This window comes from Sitophilus oryzae, unplaced genomic scaffold (assembly GCF_002938485.1).
Source record: "Sitophilus oryzae breed Bouriz unplaced genomic scaffold, Soryzae_2.0 scaffold_402_pilon_pilon, whole genome shotgun sequence".
NCBI classification, from domain to species: domain Eukaryota; kingdom Metazoa; phylum Arthropoda; class Insecta; order Coleoptera; family Curculionidae; genus Sitophilus; species Sitophilus oryzae.
The window spans coordinates 908,194-928,200 of NW_022146977.1; positions in this window are offsets into that span (position 1 = coordinate 908,194).

Sequence of the window (20,007 nt, forward strand, 5' to 3'; positions counted from 1 at the left end):
TACAAATATCTCGGGCACGAAATACAAAAATCGGAAAGAACAACCAAACACACGAGATACAGCGCAGAATAGGTTTGGGTTGGGCTGCTTTTGGCAAACTGCGGGAGACCTTTAAAAGTGATATACCCATATGCTTGAAGAGGAAAGTTTATGAACAATGCGTCTTGCCGGTAATTACATATGGAGCGAAAACTCTAACATTAACGAAAAAGTCAGCAGAAAATTTAAGAGTAGCCCAGAGAGCCATGGAGAGAGCCATGCTTGGAATAACTAAAAGAGACAAAATTCCTAATAACACTATCAGACAAAAAACCAAAATTAAAGACATAGTGGAACATGTAGGCGACGCCCCCTGCAAATAGGAGTCATATTGATATCAAAATCAAATTTATTTTGTCAAAAAACTCTCAGACAGTAATTTTCATCCAAATATTGACGTTACTTCAGAACTAATTTGGAAAAAAATCGAAATAAAAATGAAACTAAACATTTAAAGGCATACATTTATACGAACTTTTTTACTTAGTTTTATCTGCAGAATAAGCTGCCGAAGTTTTCGGAATACAGTTCGGACCACCCTGTATAGTAACTAAATTGATGACGAATGATTAATTCCGTTTAGTTACTCTCTTTCAAATGTTTTTTAATTGTACTACTACCCATACTGAAAATACAAGATAATTTTGTTATAATCATTTTTTATTCGGTACAGACGATGCACGATCTTTTCATAAAATTCTACATTTTTCTACATTTTCCATATTTTATATGTTATAATTCCCCATTTAATAATATAATATAAATCACAGGGATATTCATTTCATAGCCATTGCTGACGCCGTTTTTTTCGACCGTATAGGAAAAACAAATACCTACTTCTATAAAGGCGGACTCTGACGACTTGTGTACTTGTACACACATTGGTTATTGGGATATTATACTTGCCATGTTGTGCGAGTGGTTTTTTTCTACAATTATTTGTCACTTGTTTTTATTCGTTACAATTTTATATCACTTACTTTAAAGACCAATAATTTATAAATTTCAAAATTATACTTAATCAAAACGAACAATATCAAATAAGCTGTTCGTTTTGAAATAGCATTTATTTTCCCGTTTTCCTTCTTTTTTGCGACAAATTTATATCAATTTCTATAAAGCAAGTGTCATAGAGGACGAAATTGTTGTGACATCTGTTACAAAAGGCTTATTTCGGTCTAAATGCTATCGTACACGCTTTGAAGCAAGTTTTCCAACTGTTGTCATTGTTAAATCGTAAAACGAGATTTGGATCTCTCTTTCACACTTTACACACTCGAAAACGCCGCAACCGATAGGTGTTTTAAACATTTTTTTTGTGGCGGTATGAATTATGAATATTTTCAAAATTATTTTAGACCATTGCTCTCAAGGCACGTATAATCAGTCAATAGGGACTTGTAATTTAGGTTTGGTTTAATTCAATTTTTGAATTTCAAATTTTTATTACTGTTCTGACCAGGATTATTACAAGTTAGCTTAATGCATTATTCATGTAGTTGCCGATGGACGAGTAACGGAATTCAAAAAAAGGATGGTTTCAAAAGAAAAGTTTTAAATTTTATTATCTTAGCGTAATTTAATTTTATTTGTAGTGTTTCCGTATTCTCCTTCTTGCTGGAGTACATTTTATACTATTCCTTTAAAATAAAATGACGTTTCTTGAGTTCCCGATATTTAAAATTTTGAAAATATTTGATCGAGGAAAAAAGAGCGGTGATGATTGATTTTTATGTTAATATAACTCCTACTTGTAAGTACGGGGGCCACCTATATATTTTTTAAATGGTTTAAAGAGTAATAACTTTTCGTCCGTACCTGTATAAAACTACTGAGTAAAAAAATATACATTTACGCCTTGTTAACGTAAAAAAGGTCTCTTGGTAAAAATCGCTACAAGTAATTTCTCGAGATATTTGGAATCGAAATTATCAGTACCTGTCATCATTGACATAAATTAAACATGCTGACTAATTAGTTATTAGACTGTAATCATAAATTTGAAATGTTTATGGGCCAAAAGTTCAACAGAAACTGTTTAATCATCATCCTATCCATCATATGTATCTTCGAAACTAAGCGTTTTAGGACATATATTTATACGAACTCTTTTAGTTATTTTTATCTACAGAATATGCTGCCGAAGTTTCCGGAATACAGTTCGGACCACCCAGTATTTAGCTAATGATTAAGATTGATTATTAAATGTTAGTATTTATTTCACATTATAAATATACAGGGTGGCCCATCGAAAACGTTCCGCAAGGCATAACGGCCTGGGTAATTTTTTTTTGAGAAAATTCAAAAACACGTCAATTTTGTTTGTGAGGGGGACAACTTTTGCCCCAAAAATGATTGCAAAATATTCAACCCTCTAAGCGGGGGTGTCATCCCCCATCTTTTTTCAAATGGGAAGGAGGGTCAAGTGGCACCGCATTGAAAAGATCTGTCTATATAAAGCTATATATATAAGCTATGGTTTACTCAGTACCGATTAATATTGTAGTTTAAAATTATAAATTGTTGTTGTTCTTGTGCTCTTTTTACGTTTATATTATTGTTTTGATTGAAAATGGCTCAGCAAGCTGCAGGTATGTATTCTACAAAAACGTATTATTTATTTTGATATTCTCTATAGTAACGATTTTTTTTTGCAACTAAAAGTTAGGCGTTCAGAAAATCTGATTAAATTTGTGACATTTTATTATACTTAGAGATTAAGTTGCGCATTTCGAAGAATTCAGCAAATTGTCTATATACGTTTTACTTAGTAAACATTGGGCTTTCATGCAGTAAAATAAAACACTGCGACTTTTTGCGACTTTGCTGATAAAATGAGAAAAACATTCTTGGTTTCCTCTAATTTGCCAATTAGTGATATACTAATGCGAGGTGTAAATCGCGATGGCATTGTTGTGTACAAGGTGATCGCATTAGTGCCATTAGCAGTATAGCACAATTTGGCATTGCTCGCAGGTCAGTCGTAGCATTAGTAGTATTAGTTGCGATATTACTACTGGCATTAGTGGCATTGACCGTGGAAACACTGGAACAGTGATTTTCCTTTCTTTTTTTTTTAGAATCGACGAATTATCCTTTATTATGTCAGTAATTTATATCAGGTCTACATAAAAAAATTTCGATCAACTATCTGTGTCAAATACCCCACTGTGTGACGGTTCAAAAGTAACCAATTAGCCATCAGATAATTAATTGAAAAATCAAAATTTCATTATTTTTAAAACATTTTATTGCTTTAAAAAACGAAATAACAAAGCTATGGTTTACTCAGTACCGATTAATACTGTAGTAGAACAACTACGGCAACGCATTATTGACTGTTCCAATCAAATTCGGACAACACCAAGGATATTCCACAGGGTACGCAGATTTTGAAGAAGAAGAGCAGATGTCTGCATTGAAATGAATGGTGGTCACTTTGAACATTCACTATGAATGAATTAAGGAATGCGTTATTTTAATAAGGAATTTTGGTAATTGGTTTATTTCGTTTTTAAAGCAATATGATGCTTTAAAAATCATGAACTTTTGATATTCCAATTAATTATTTAATAACTACTTGGTTACTTTTGAACCACCATAACTTTCATAAATTTATGTTGATTAACCAGTTAGCAACCGATCAGAGCAAACTCTTTACCTTCAATTTTCTCGAAAACCATCACTCTGGGCGATGTGCAACAAGAGTACCTTTTTTTGTAGGAAAGGGTTGTAGTTTTTTACACCATTTCAATGACACCCTCTATAGTATTTGTTTTTTTTTAAATATCATAATTCATTTCATTATTTTTTAGCAAACTGTATATAATTATATCAACTCTGATTCGTAAACTAAGTTTTTTATAAACTTTAGTAATTGGCATGTTATAAAGGGATGATCGATGGGTTGTTCTTTTATCCTAAATTTAAAACACCCTGTGCAATAATTTCGTGTGTAAATTTTCTTAAAATATAATTTTACGGTAAGAACCATGTCGCCTGAGCATTTTGTTTCTGAGTCATGTCAATACATGTTTTAGTCAAATTTTAAGAACAAAATGAACTGATCACGATCAATTTGCAATTTTTTCAATTATCATTACTTTTGATGTAATTTTTTAATATGACCAGATGGGATTTTGGTGACTATTGTCGTAACGTATAAATAGTTATTTTTATCTACAGAATATGCTGCCGAAGTTTCCGGAAGTTGCCGAAAGTTCGGACCACCCAGTATTTAGCTAATGATTAAGATTGATTATTAAATGTTAGTATTTATTTCACGTTAGAAATATATAGTATTTATATCACGTATTATTTTGTTCACAGTATTAATTTTGTTTAAAATTTACTTGTAACTTAATTAATATAATATGCGTATCATATGCTTCTAAATTATGTAAACTAAAATTAAATGTTTTTTTTTGATGAATTATTGTGGATATAAAAAATATTATACAATTTTTTTCTTATACATCTACTACCCAAAAATATTACACACAGCTACATTACGTTGTTTATGCGTTTTAGAAACAATTTGCATTGATATTTAAATCAAAAATATATATAACTCCTCTCCAAAACATTCTACATTCTAAATCAAAAATTGTTAAATAATTCACAGATCATATTATAATCAATACTTATTTACACGAATATTACAGCTCAAAAAAACTTTAAACGATATAAAAACTTGTCCTGTTTGAAACTGAATCATTCAAAAGTAAAAAATGCTCTAAAAACCTAACTATAGGTATTTTACTCTTATGAAATATATGATTCAATATCGCATCAGAGGCGTCTTATGAAAATCATATGGATTGTGCTATCCTCTTATCTGATTTCTTAAGGGAACACTTTATAGGTGTCATTATATATTTATAAGATTCGTTCAAATACTGTTTGGCATATAGAAAAATAGTCTTTACTTTCATTAAACCTACAGTAGAAAAGTTACGTTATATTGTTAAGATGGGAGCAGTAAGTTAGAAGCCATATTCAGAAAAGTTAAATATTTGTTACAAGCGGTGTGTATTTTAAATTACGGTTGGTTTAAATTTCTCATTTTCTGGACATGTCCTTTTTCTGACGTTAACACGCTTAGACACGTAGAAACGTTACCTAGTTAAGTTAGGCCTCGGGCAAAAACTGAATCAACCTCGGGCTTAATGTGCCGTGGACTTAATAATGGAAAATGTGAAAGGTCGCGGCAAAGCAACGCATTCACGTAATTTCGGCATTAATATTAACACACGACCCAAAGCGTATTTATTAAAAATTTAGATTAATCCGTTTAGAAGGGGATGCGCAACTCGAGGTAATATATGCAATGAGGTATCGTTCATATTTAGTATATTATCGTATTATGCTTTCTACAGTGTGACCCACTCAAGACCGGGCACCCTTCATAAAATCTGTGTTTATAGTCCGATTTTGATGATTTTTTTTTCAAATATAAAGTTTCAAAAAATGTACTTTAGGGCTCAATGTCATGTTATTTCACAAAAAACAAGGCCTACTTAATAAAGTTTTTGTGGTGAAAAATTTGCAAAATCATATTAGCGATTTTTTTTCAAAAAATTTGAGTACACCCCTACATTCGGCATCCCCCAAAACAGTTCTGTACCAAATTTCGCTTAAAAATATTAATTATTAATAATTCTGCAGTTAAATTAAATAATTCCCTATTTTTGCCAATTTAACGATGAGTTATCACGTAACCCTTGAAAGAAACAATCCACGACAACGAGTTTTATTACAAACAATGATAAAAATACTACAAGCAACACAATAACCGAATAATAAGTTAAACATATTCAAATAATTCTAGTTGCTTCTACCAGCCCTCCATTCAGTTCAATACATTTGTCGCATCTTTTTCTTTAGATTAACAGTTACATTCCTAAGCTGCTGTGGTGTAATATTTGCAGAAGCCTCTGTAATTCTAATACGTAATTCATCTACAGATTGAGGTCTAGACTTGTAAACTTGTTGCTTTAAGAAACCCCAAAGAAAGAAATCAAGGGGTGTTAGGTCCGGGGATCTCGGTGGCCACTCAATTAGCGGGCTATTTCGACTCTATCCATTTATTTTCAAAATTTTCATTTAACCATTCCCCGACACTGCCGCGTTATGCACAGGTGATCCGTCCAATTGAAATTTTAAATTCAAACGGGTTTGGCATGGTAAATTATGTATTGCATCCCAAAAGTCATTAATCAGAAAATTCAAAACGTTGGACTATTCAAATTTCTCTCAAAAAAAAAATATGGACCAATGATTCTATCATCAAGTATGCCACACCACACATTTAATTTCTGAGAATACTGTCTTCTTGTATTGATCACCCATTCAGGGTTTTCGACTGCCCAGAATCGCGAATTTTGGAGAGGATACTACCCGTTTGTACTAAATGTTGCCTCATCACTAAATAAAATTTCTTTTAAGAAATTTCTATTATTTAAATACTCTGCTTGAGCCCATAAGCAGAATTCTAATCGTCTAACATCATCTCCGTTTTCCAAAGTGTGTGTAAAATCTTTGGTTTAAAGGGTTTAACTTTATTAGTTCGCAAACATCTCCTAATATTTTCCCTTGGTATATCCAAATCAACACTGGCGCCTCTAATACTTGCACGAGGATTGTTACGAAAATATTCTAATATTTCCTCATTCCGCCTATTTATTCGATGTTCCGGCCTTCTGTTTTTTAGTAAGTATTTTGACACACAACCAGTTTCATTAAAAACTCTATTTATTTGTTGAACCGTGCTTCTACTTACTGCAGGTCTGTCGGGATGTCTGTTGTTAAATTCTCTGGCAGCTTCTCCTGCTTGAAGATAGTTATCACCCACTAAACGAATAATTTCAATTTTATCCCTAATATTAATTGTTCCATAATGCAAATAATATTTCTTGATACAACACTTTTCTGCGTGCTATTAAATTAATATTCAATTCTACGCTGCAAGAATTGACAGCTAATAAAACCCATTGTTGTGGATTGTTTTTTTCAAGGATTACATGATAACTCATCGTTAAATTGGCAAAAATAGGGAATTATTTAATTTAACTGCAGAATTATTAATAATTAATATTTTTAAACGAAATTTGGTACAGAACTGTTTTGGGGGATGCCGAATGTAGGGGTGTACTCAAATTTTTTGAAAAAATCGCTAATATGATTTTGCAAATTTTTCACCACAAAAACTTTATTAAGTAGGCCTTGTTTTTTGTGAAATAACATGACATTGAGCCCTAAAGTACATTTTTTGAAATTTTATATTTGAAAAAAAAAATCATCAAAATCGGACTATAAACACAGATTTTATGGAGGGTGCCCGGTCTTGAGTGGGTCACACTGTATGTAGGTATCAGGGGATATTTTGAATTTAGCCAGAGTGGCGATAATTTATTAATCTTCTCTGATCTACTACAATGATATATCTCGATTTCAACGAATTACTAATGTATGAATTACGTTTACTTAACTCTTTATAGGTTAATGGTTGCTAATTCGACCACTTAAGCAACTAATCAGTCGCGTGGGAGTGTATTATCGCCCAATTTGTTTCCTTGTTTATTTCTGTGCACTTCTTGGCCATTTAATCAGTGATATCTATACGTTGGTCAAATTGGCGAGAAAAGTTAACGTGCAGTTGAATAGTCGACCAGTAAGCATTGGTGACACTGAGTTCGCTCTGTGACATATTATTTTTGATTTAGGTACTTGATATGCGCCGTCTCCGGCACCGATTTTGCCGGTGTGTGTGCAAGCGCTCTAACTCTTAAATATTAAATACTACCAGATATACAGGGTGGTCCGAACTGTATTCCGGCTAACTTTCTGTAACCGGCTGTATTTCAGACGCACCCGGTATTATCAACTTGACATGTTTACTGAAATTAGTAATTATGCTCGTTTTAAAATTTCTCCATTTTATACTACACAGAAAACACACACACCATCTTTGATAAAATACACACCTTTGTGTTTTTGGTACTCTGAGTTATGTGCTCTGTATAAACGTACACACATGGGTGCTAATGTTTGTGTGTGCAGTTAGAAATGCCGGTCGGGGGCGAGAATATTGGAATAGCTGGACTGCCTGCGGCCGAACTATGGCTTTGAGACTGATACAATTATTGTATATTAATACCGTTAGTTTTAGCAGTTGTTTGAACACGTTTCTTGGTACTAGCGTGCCGTAAAACTTTCAAACAACGTGACTGTACAAAGCTTTGCCGTAGTATATATTACGTGTACCTAGTAACATCAAAATGTAGTAATGCTTTTGATGGATGGTCTTTGGTTTAAAGCAGAACAAACATATTTTACACAGATGGAATAGACGTACTGAAATATTTTTTCGGTAATAATTAATATTTATTTCTTGTTTTTAGTTCTGTGTTTTTTTTGTAATAATCTAATAAATATGATGCAAAAAAAACGCAACGGAGAAAATTTTTGTCAAATTTAAAGTGTTATATTTTAGTTATTTTTAGCCCTATTTTCATGATTTTTTCGCAATCTTTTATAATAATATGAAAAATCAAATACTATATTTATAACTAAACTAAAGCAAATTATACTAAATAAATATTTATCATATAAATTGTTTTGAATTAATACACCCACACGCTTGTGTGGCTTTTGAGAAATTTAAAATAACCATAATCACAAATGCCCAGTTATTGCCGCGAGCATTAGTCGTATATTTAATATATAAATACGGTGTATTAACCAATTATTGTATAAATTGTTAAACATTAGCAGACAATTTAGTTCTAGTTAAATAATAACGACAATGCCTTTTGTGTTATCCACTAAATATAGATAGAAAATATTATACAAACAATGGAAATTATAAGCTTTCATTTATATATCAGTATCATTAATTTTAAAATAAATCGGACGTATATAATGTACAGATGCATTAAAATATCAGGAAAATATATATAATTAATAATTTATAAAATGTTTCTTTCTTTATACAATATTAAAAAAAATTCTAGTTCTTTTGCGATTGAAAGAGAAATTTAATTTTTTTTGTAAAACGCCAGTGCAGGAAACTTTTCAGTTCCAGTTAGTTTTTACATGTAAACAATAATTCCTAACTAACAAAAATGCTTTCGGCTTCAGGGGATATATCTCCCCCCGACATCAGAAGCAAAAAAGCGGGTTCCAGTTTGAATTCTAACGATTTCTGTTACACTGGCTAAGTATAAAGCAATTCGGGTCAGAACGTCCTACGACGTTGTCCGATGCCTAACTTCCACCCTGTGCGATTTTCCCATCGATCTTCGGTCAGATTTTTCTCGCTCATCGACCTTCTTATTCCTTCCATCCATGTTTTCTTGGGACGTCCTCTCTTTCGTTTACCAGGTGGTATCCAATGAATGACTTGTTTTTGAATTTTTTCATTGTGCATTCTCTGAACGTGGCCGTACCATATTAATTGTTTTTGTTCTATATCATTTACTATTGTTCCCTCTATTCCCATCTGTTTTCTAATGACTTCATTTCTGATCTTATCCCTCCGTGAAATTCTCATTGCTCTTCTAATCGCGTCCATTTCTGTTGTCTCTAATTTCCTTTTATTCCTTTCAGTGAGTCGCCATGTTTCACATCCATAGAGTAATATGCTTTTAACTAGTGTCTCGTATATATTATATTTCCTGTTTTTTGTAATTTCAGTGCTCCATAGAATGCCATTTATGCATCTGATAACTCTTTGTGCCTGTATTACTCTGTTGTTTATTTCCCTATCGTCCGTTCCATCTTCTGTAAATATCGATCCCAGGTACCTGTAATCTTCACATGCCCTAATTTCCACATATATATTGTCTAAAATAAAATTTTCTGTATTAGCCCCAATTGGAAGGTATTTTGTTTTTTCTGTATTTACTGTGAGAGCGCATTTAGCATATTCTTCAATTATTTTTTCCGCACCATATATCCATGTTATCTTTTGTCGTTTGCAATTATGGCCTGGTCGTCTGCAAATTGCAAGGTGTATAGGCATATGTCATTTAGTTCTATACCCATTCCGTTACATTTTCTTTTCCATAGATGTAAGGCCTTGGCAATATACATTTTAAATAGTGTTGGGGATATACAGCAACCCTGTCGGAGCTCTTTAGTGATAGAAATTTCCTCTGAGAGACCGTTGACCGCTTTTATTTGTGATTTTCCTCCATGGTAAAGATTCTGTACAGCTTTTATCAGAGTTGCGTTAATTCTTGATTCGTGCAATACTTCCCATAATTTTATTATTGGCACTGTATCATATGCTTTTTGTAGATCGATGAATGTTATATGAACTTCCTGGTTCATTGCAGATTTCTTCTCGATGATCTGTTTCAATGCAAAGATATTATCTGTACATGATCTGCCGCTTCTGAAACCATTCTGCTCTTCTTCTTCGTAGCTGTGTGTCTTCAATTAAGTTCCTCAGTATCCTTCCATAGAGGCGACTCATAGTGCTGGTGACCGAAATTCCCCTGTAGTTATTGGGATCCTTCCTTGAGCCCTTTTTATATATAGAGGAGATATATGCTCTTTTCCACTGTTCAGGTACTGGATGCCCATTTAAGCACTGGTTAACTATGTTTGTTAACATTCTAAACAGTTTTTTGCTTCCAGATTTTATGAGTTCCGCATATACTCCCTCTGCCACATGCTCTTCCATTCTTTAAAAGACATTATAGCGGTCTTTATTTTGTTGGTATCCACGTAGATTTCCTCTCCTTCAATGTTTATTTCTGGCTGTGGCGGTTCTTGATACTCAGGTCTGTTCTCTGACAACAATTTGGAATAATATTTCACCCATTCTTTGTTGGTTATTATTTCTATAGGGGCTGACTCCTCCAAAAACATAAACTTGTCTAATTAAAATTTTATGTAAATATAGAAAAAATGTTTAAAACTCATTTAAGGAGAATTGAATATTAAATATGCATTTATTACTGTAGTTCTTAGTAAAAGAAAATCGATATAACGGTCATCCGTTTCAAAGAATTTATATATAAAATCTATATTAAATTTAACAGGAAATATGGCGATTCTCAATGAATCACTGAATAATATAAATAATTTTAAGTGCCATTACCTATGATTTATACATATATTATGCATAAAATTATAAACTTGTATTTCTAGATGGGAATTACAAAATGTAAATTCTGTAAACAGATTATACTACTGAATATTACGTATCTACTAATCCAAGATTAGATATCCTGTTTAGAGTAGAGATATAATTATCATATGCAAGATCTAAAATGTCTGGTGGTTGTGGGTTACCTAGCAACCTGCTAGTTTGTATTAGCACGCATATTATGCTGCATAGGCTTGGTACATTCTCCGCCGGTGCTGCCGCAATCGGAGAATATCGTAAACAACTTGTATATGCAAATTTATTTTATAATTATTCTAAAAGTGTTTGTGAAAATTCAAAAAAAAATAAAAAAAGGAAATATTTTGATATGTTCAGAAGGTCTACCTTGTATTATAATTTATTATTCCTGCTAAAAAAAACGTTAGATGAGTTTAACTACGATAGCAAGCATAGTTTTACGCACCAGTTTTGCTAGTAAGGTCATAATTGCTGCTATTTCGGCTATAACTAATTTTTTAAAGGCACGTAATTATAATTTTAGATGTTCATAAAACATTTAATCACTAGTTGATTAAAAGAAGTATACCATTAATATTACAAATTATATTTTATCTTCTCAGAGTATATGCCTATTTAATTTTTTGATTATGTAATGAGCACTTTATTTACGCACTTGTTTCGTCGAACTGCTTGAATCTAGTGATGGGTTGTTATTTAACTATCTGTTATTTTATAACAATTATTTATAAATAACATAACGCAACCGTTACTACTTCTAAAAAATAACAGATATAAAATAACGACACGTAATCGGCCGCTCGTGAGACGAAAAACGAAGTCGGCGCTCTGCACCGTCAAGAAATTCTATGCTGCTCGAGGCAATTCCAAAAAACATCTAGTATGGATGGAAAACATGTTATTTCGTCAACCATCGATACAGGCGGCGAGACAGCGGACAACGGAGTGGGGAATGCGCTACGGCGAACGTAGCTGCTTCGGTCGATACCGTCGATGGTCGTTTTGGGTTTACAACAGCTTAAAAATAATAGGATATAAAAAAGCAGGTTTTTTGAAACAGTTGCAAGGCATAACGCCTGGTGGTCGAGATAACAGGAGTGGGAAAGGAACGCTGCTGCATCGGTTGATTGTTGATGGAGGCTCGCAACGGGTTGGAGAAGCAGTCATTTTAGATACGTTGCTTTTCAACCTGTTACGAGCATAACAGAGCGGTGGTCGAGATAATCGGAGTGGGAAACGAACGCTGCTGCATCGGTCGATTGTCGATGGAGGTTCGAAACAGTTTGGAGAATAACGCATCAGTTGTTTTAGATAGTACATTGTTTTTCAACCTGTTACGAGCATAACGGGCGGAGGTCGAGATATTATGGCGCTGTATGTTTCAATACTTACTTATTAAGTTTCATTATTTAGGTATTTATTTATTCTGAAAAATTTTCAGAATAATATTTTAAGATTTTTTAAAAATGTATACAGGGTGTTTTGAAAAATCTTGCCATTGATTAATCACGATCCTGCTTAAAGCCCTGGACGTAAAAATCTGATTTTTGGAAAACGGATTGACTTTAGGGTGTAGAGGTTCGATAAGAAGGGATTTTTCGAAACTCCAATTCTAAGGGGGTGAAACTACCCTCAAATATTAGAATATATTTTATTTAAAAACCGGTGAGTTTTTCGGAAAAACTCTTAAAACACGTATATTTTATTATGTTGTTTTACATATTTTCAGATTTTTAAAAATATATACAGGGTGTTTCATAAAATATGACCATTGACTAGTCACTATTCTGCTTAAACTGCTTGACGTTTAAAGCTGATTTTTGGCAAACGGATTGACTGTGGGGTTGAGGTTCGATAAGGAGGGGTTTCTCGAATATCAAATTCCAACAGGGTGAAAACGCCCCTCAAATATTACAATATTTGTTATTTAAAAAACGGTTAGTCTTTCGGGAAAACGTCTGGATACGCATAATTTATTTTGTTTTTTTACATATTTTGAATTTTTTTCAAAAATCATACAGGGTGTTCCAAAAAGTTGAGTAATTGATTAACCACGATTCTGCTTAAACTGCTCGACGTTTAAAGCTTATTTTTGGCACATGTGAGAAAGTTTTATGCAGTCTGTATGTTAATGGAAATTCTTGTTTTGCTTTATCATCACCATTAGAAATTATTAATTCGACGCGAACGAAGTCGCGGGTACACGCTAGTTTAAGTGTAAAATAAATTCGAACTCTAGTGTGTAGTTGGTTTACTTATGAAGAATATACTACACATTTTCTTATATTGCTATTTTTTGACCGCAAATGGTAAAATCATAACTAAGAGCTTCTCGCCCGTCGAGTGAGATGCACCCTGTACACTGCTACTCAATTCAGGATCTACGCGGATCGAGGGGCAGGGCGTAGGTAGATCTGAATGTATAGGTATAGACGAGTGGCGGAATTTTGGCTTTTTTTATATCGCAATTTGTAAACAGCGCTTATTTGTAAATAACCACCGTTTTTAGAGAGGTATTTTAGATAACAATCGATATTTAGAAATGTTTTGACACCCTGGAAATACTACCACCGAGCACGTCATTGTTGCAACTTGCAACTGCGTTAATACGCCTGCCGGTGACCGCCTCATACTCTTTCAGATATTTAGCAGTAAAATAAAGAAACCTGTTATTTTTAAGCTATTTTAAGCTGTTTTTTTATAAATAACTATAACAGTTTTAACTGTTATCTAAAAATAACAGTTTTGCCCATCACTACTTGAATCTATTTTTCCTTTTGATCAAATCGATGTGAGAAACTGTGAAGCTATAAAATGTTGTTTCGGGAGAGTTGAATATCCGAAAAAATTGAGTTATTGAATGTTATTCCACCCAACAACGCCCTAATTACGCCCTCCTTTACGCGGTAACATTTTTTCGGCAATTTTATTAACGTTTGAAATTGTCACAACACAGCACGACGCCTTGTTGAGGTTCTTTTTCACGTATTTTTTACTACCCGAAACAGCGTTACATCAAACAAACCTCGTAACTGAGTGTTTTATAGTTTCAATAACTACACTAACAAAAAATAAAATACTTGAGAGAAAATAATGAGATTGTGTTCTCCGTTTTTTTTTCTAAAGCCTGTAATTTTTGGCATATGACAAAAATATGTTTTTTTTATAGGAAACTATAATTGGACATGACTTCTTCACAAAAAGACTTACAATTCAAAAAAAGGTACAGTACTGATAAAAAAGTATCTAAATTTAAAGAAAAAAAAATCCAACAATTAGTCACCCATATTTTTTATTTATTTTCCCAAAATATTCTTCTTTCTTTTTCCTTTATACTTATTATATTAATTAGTTAAATAGGTCACAGCCAGTTATTTCTAAATTCTATTATAAATACGATAGATTTAACAAGATGGAGGAAAGTTCACGATCTTTAAAATTAACTCAATCAATTAAAGTTGCAGTTTATAATAAGCTACAGCGCCTCCCCATCGAGGAATAACCCGATTCCAAAGTTTAGCAATCGATTTTTGCTACCTTTCAGCCCAGATAAAAATAAACTTGTACCCCGTCACTTAAATGTCAACTTTTAATTAACTTAGCAAAGAAGAAGAAAAATGGAAAATGTCAGAACGTTTAATGTGACGTGTGAAGACTGATTTTAGTTGAAGCTGTTCCATAATAATTATTTTTTTAATTTCCTTTAAAAAAAAGAATATTGAGTGACTTCGTTAAAATCATCAATAATATAAAATTAAATATTTTTTTAGCCATATACAAGATTGCATTGCAATTCAGTGATTGTTAAACTCACTAGTGAAAGTAACATTTACTAAAGGTAGGCAGTAAAAGTTATTCTATTGTACAGGGTGAGTCAACGAGAATATATTCTTCTTCTTTTACTTATTTAAGATCTTTCGATCTGTTTTTCAGGTTGCCTCTGTAAGAGTTCTTGGGAGATGGACTGCCAACTGACTTTCCATCTTTTTGGAGGTCTTCCCGACTGTCTCTTACCCATGGGTTTCCCTTCGAGAGCTTTTTTTTTCTTCCATGCATTTTACGTGTGCGAACCATAGTATTTTTCTATGCCTATCCCATCTCACTACGTCGTGTATTCCACATTGTTGTCTGATATTTGTGTTTCTAATTCTGTCTCTTCTAGTCTTCCCCATTATGGTTCTTCATTTCAGCGACTCTTAACATGCTTTTGGTCTTGTGTTTTTCCTCTCGGATTTCTATGCCGTATGCCATTATTGGTCTGATGCAGGTCTTATAAATCTTTCTTTTCAGGGCTTCTCAGATCTTTCTCTGGAACATGGTAGTGCGACATATCTATTCCTAGGTATCTGAACTGTGATACTTGCTCAATAATATTGTTTTCTACTACCAGTTTGCATTAAAATAAAAACACTAAATCACCACAATACACCAAAACACTTTCACTTTTACACTGGACGCGCGTTTCGCTAACCATGTTAGCATCATCAGCAGATGATTATAAATTAAAGTACAATCTACAAGTTGAGCGTTTATATACTCGCTCAGTGGGCACCGAGTGGGTGTGGCAAAATCTAGCCAACCGGGTCAGAGCCCACTGAGCGTAACAGTTAGATTTCCGCCACTAGAGTAGTAGGAACAAAGAACTTGAAGGAATTGGACCGTTGTCTCTGTTCATACTATCTTCACATTTATTAATTTTGATGCTTTCATATGCATCTAATTGCCTGGAATTTGAGACTTGTTTAATTAATTTTAAATTATTAAGATCTATACAATGTTCTTTATCAACAATATGTTCAGCAACGCAAGATTTATCCGGTCTGCCATATCTTATCTGAGCTAAATGTTCTTTAAATCTAGTTAATATTGATCTTCTAGTTTGCCCAACATATTTCTAATTACAATCTTTACAAGAAATTTCATAAATACCCGACCTTTCCAGTGGAGGTGTTTTATCCTTTGAATTACCTAATAATTGTTGTAATTTATTATTGGCACTATAACAAGTATACAGTTTATAATTGACATTCCTAAAAATTCCTTTTAGACCACGGGATAACTCTCTATCAAACGGTATCTCGAAAAATATTTAGACGTATCTTTCTCCACTTGAAAAGTCGAATTTTCAGAAATCAATTACCTATACCTACGTTTTCTAATTAATTTATCAACTAGTGAAGGAGAATATCCATTGCTCTCAGCTACATTCCTAATGTAATCTCTTTCTATTTCATATCTTTCCTTGGAAAGTAGGAAACTAAGTAATCTATGAACTAAGAAATTTAAACTAGCCATTTTATGTTCAACACTATGATGTGATTCATTAGGAATATATCTGCGTGTGGTCGTATTTTTCCTATAGATATCAAATTCCAGGCAATTATTAGTAGTAAGTTCCATAAAAAATTTCGCATAAATTCTAATGAGATGGATCAAAATAAAAATTCTGAAAAATAACACTTCTTTTCTGAAAAATATCATTCATCTTCGTGTAAATCTTTTATAAAAAATTGTTGTCTATTTGTCCAGACATACTAAATATATTTTTATTTTATTGACTCTCTCCAGACTCATTTATCACTAAAAACAAATAAAGAACAGCTACATATACATAAAGCTTCATTAAATATTTTTTCTCTTTTGCTGTTATATATTAGAACTTCGAACATGCATTATTCTTTCAAAAGAAAAAAGTATTCTAATAGAGTTAAGAAAAGAAAAAGCAACCTACACGCGAATATTAAGAAAATACCTTTTTATTTCGTTACTGCATTTTCTTCCCAAAGTTTACATATAATTTGCTGCTTGGGACTTAGCTATAAAAATATTTGTTGACATTTTCGTGTAGCTAGCAAGTTTATATCTTAGTTTTCTTTGGTACAGAGATAATTTAGGTAAATTATTTACTTTCGCGGTTTTCTTGAGCAACTTCAAAAACTTTAATATATTAATAATTATATAACTTGTTGCCATAAATCCTTTTATATTACAAGTTTTTTATTTAACTATTTCAAACTTTATTTACAAATTCTATTTATACAGTGCGGTCCGAGTTTTAATCGGGGAACCTCGGCAGATTATTCTGCAGAAATGTATGTTTCGGAGATACAGGGTGTAGAAGTTTCATTTTTATTTTGATTTTTTCCAAATAATTTCTGAAGCAACGTTAATGAAAATTGGTGTCTGGGAGTTTTTTGATATTAGAAATTAGATTTTCATGTCAACATGACACACGTAAAAGTGAAATTTCTATACCCTGTATCTCCTAAATGAAGCCGCATTTATCCATTTTAAGACAAAAACATATGAACCTTTTTACTTATATTTATCTGCCAGAATATGCTGCCGAAGTTTCGAATACATTTCGAACCACCCTGCATTTATCCTCTTTATTTAGGTATTTGATGTTTGTGTATTCACTGAATAAATCATATACAAAAACTGATAAATTATCAGCAAGTTTTCCCAGTGGTTTAGCACATTTCACATGTATTTAATTTATTTCGGTGGCAGTTATACATTAGAAATGTGACAAGAACGCGAATTAAATTGAAACCATAATCAACATTCGAAGTAATTAATGTTAAATTATACGGACTGCAACATTAGATAGGTAATAAAATTTTAATTAAAATACTTTTACCGATTACGTTCGTTTCCAATTAAAACTATTTCAATTAAATTGTCAACGGTAAATTTTAGAACTGCGTAAAAAAATAAAAAAAACCTCGAACAAAACGGATTGCAATATAATGAAAACGCTTGAGTAAAATTAAAGTACAGATTTTACTTCAATGCAAGTTTTCAAATTCAAGTTCAAGATTTTAACAAAGTGGAGGTAATTCAAATTTCTTTGTATTTTCTATTTATTAGCATATTAACTAGTAGTGGGAACTATCGAATGAATACTATCGAAACATTCGATAGTTGCAATTCATTCGAATAATTCGATAGTTAGTAAGAAAACATTCGTTGAAAACTATTCGAATAAAAATTATCGAATAGATCCGTCATCTGCCTTGAAATATTGTATTCTAGTAATTCGGCAGTAAAAACCATTCATTTATAAAATTCATTCGTTTATAAATTCATTCATTCGTCAGGATGGATTATAATAAAATATTAACTGAATTTTAGTTGTCGCCCGGCGACGTAGGTTTCTTTCCGAGAAACCCGACAGCGGTCGGTGGCAATGCTATGAAAGAAGCCGGCATCTTTGATTTTTTGCGGAGTCCGATATAGATAAGGACACATTATTTTTTTTTATTGAGGTGCTAGTATTTACACAGAAAATACATTATGAAAGGCGCTGTTACCATATTTTGGTATTAGTTGATATTCGCAAAGAATATTATTGTTTGGCTTTAGTTAATTAGGGATAGTATGTCTATATATTCTGCATTTTTTTTTATTAATATTATGTTGTTACATTGCAATAATACTTGTTATTTTGGATGCAGGAAAATTATTTTTAATGTTTTTTAGCAAAGACTGGTTTAATAAATAATAATAACAGTAATAATTTGTTATACCTATTAACAACAAAATTTAAAATTATTTAATATAAATATTTTCTTTTAAGTAGTAGCAAAATATAAACAACAAATTAGATGTCAAAATTATTTATATTAGATCCTATTTAAAAATAATATAGTCTCTAAATTTTTGGCAACGTTGGTTTATTAAATAATAATAATTACAGAACTAATTTGTTATATTAACAACAAATTTTAAAATCATGAAATATAAACATTTATTAATTTTCTAAGTATGCAGTGTAATGGAAGGAAAATATAAATAAAAATTATTTATATTGGGTGCTTTATATTACTATTTAAAAATTATATTTACTTTTACTGGCATTTACCTTAAAAAATAAATGAAATATTTTTTCTTCGCAAAAAACTACATGTAAGAGAATTAGCATAAACAAAATACAAACATCGTTAACTTTTTTTTTAAATTGGCACGTGTAAAACTTTCGTTTTAATTTTCTCACTCCATAGTTTGAGTTCGATAACCATTTACTTAACCACATTACTTAAATATGATTATTATAAGTTCAACTAATTCATATTATTAAAAACATCTAAAATACAAATATGTATTTTTAAAATTAATTTAAGTTCATCTCATCTCTCTTAAAAATTGCTACTTCTCAAAATTTCCCATTAAAAAATAGACCATATACCATATAAAATTAAATAATTGAAAGATCGGACTACGGAAAACCACACAACTTTTCGGAAAAATTTTGACCACCTGCACATGCACACAATCGTCAATAAATAAAATTAAAAAATAACTACTATTTTAGTATTTTAACTATTTTAATAAACGCAAAAATAGCACAGTATTTATACGGCGAAGTTATAAAAATTTGGAAGAACTAATAATGCACCGACGCATACAAAAATCAAACGAATACTAAATTTCATTTATCAAAAGCATTCGATAGTCGTGGCTCAACGATAATCATTTAGTCGCACGGCGAGGTTGTCACATATGCTTTAGTATACAAATGAATTAATGATTTTATTCGTATAAAACCATTCGATAGTTGAAATCATTCATTCATTCGTAATATAAAACCATTCGATAGTCTAATTCATTCGATAGTTCCCATCGCTAATATTAACCATTCGCATTTCGCATTAAAAAAACGGAAGAATATTATAAGTTTGAAAAATAAAACCCACAACGGTTTTGAAAAGAAAAAAAATTGTATCGAAAAACCAATTATGTCAACTTTTCGAGAAGAAAAAGTGGCACAGACATCACAAAGTTTATTTAGACGTGAGTTTTAAAAGCTCCTGAAAATATATATTTCG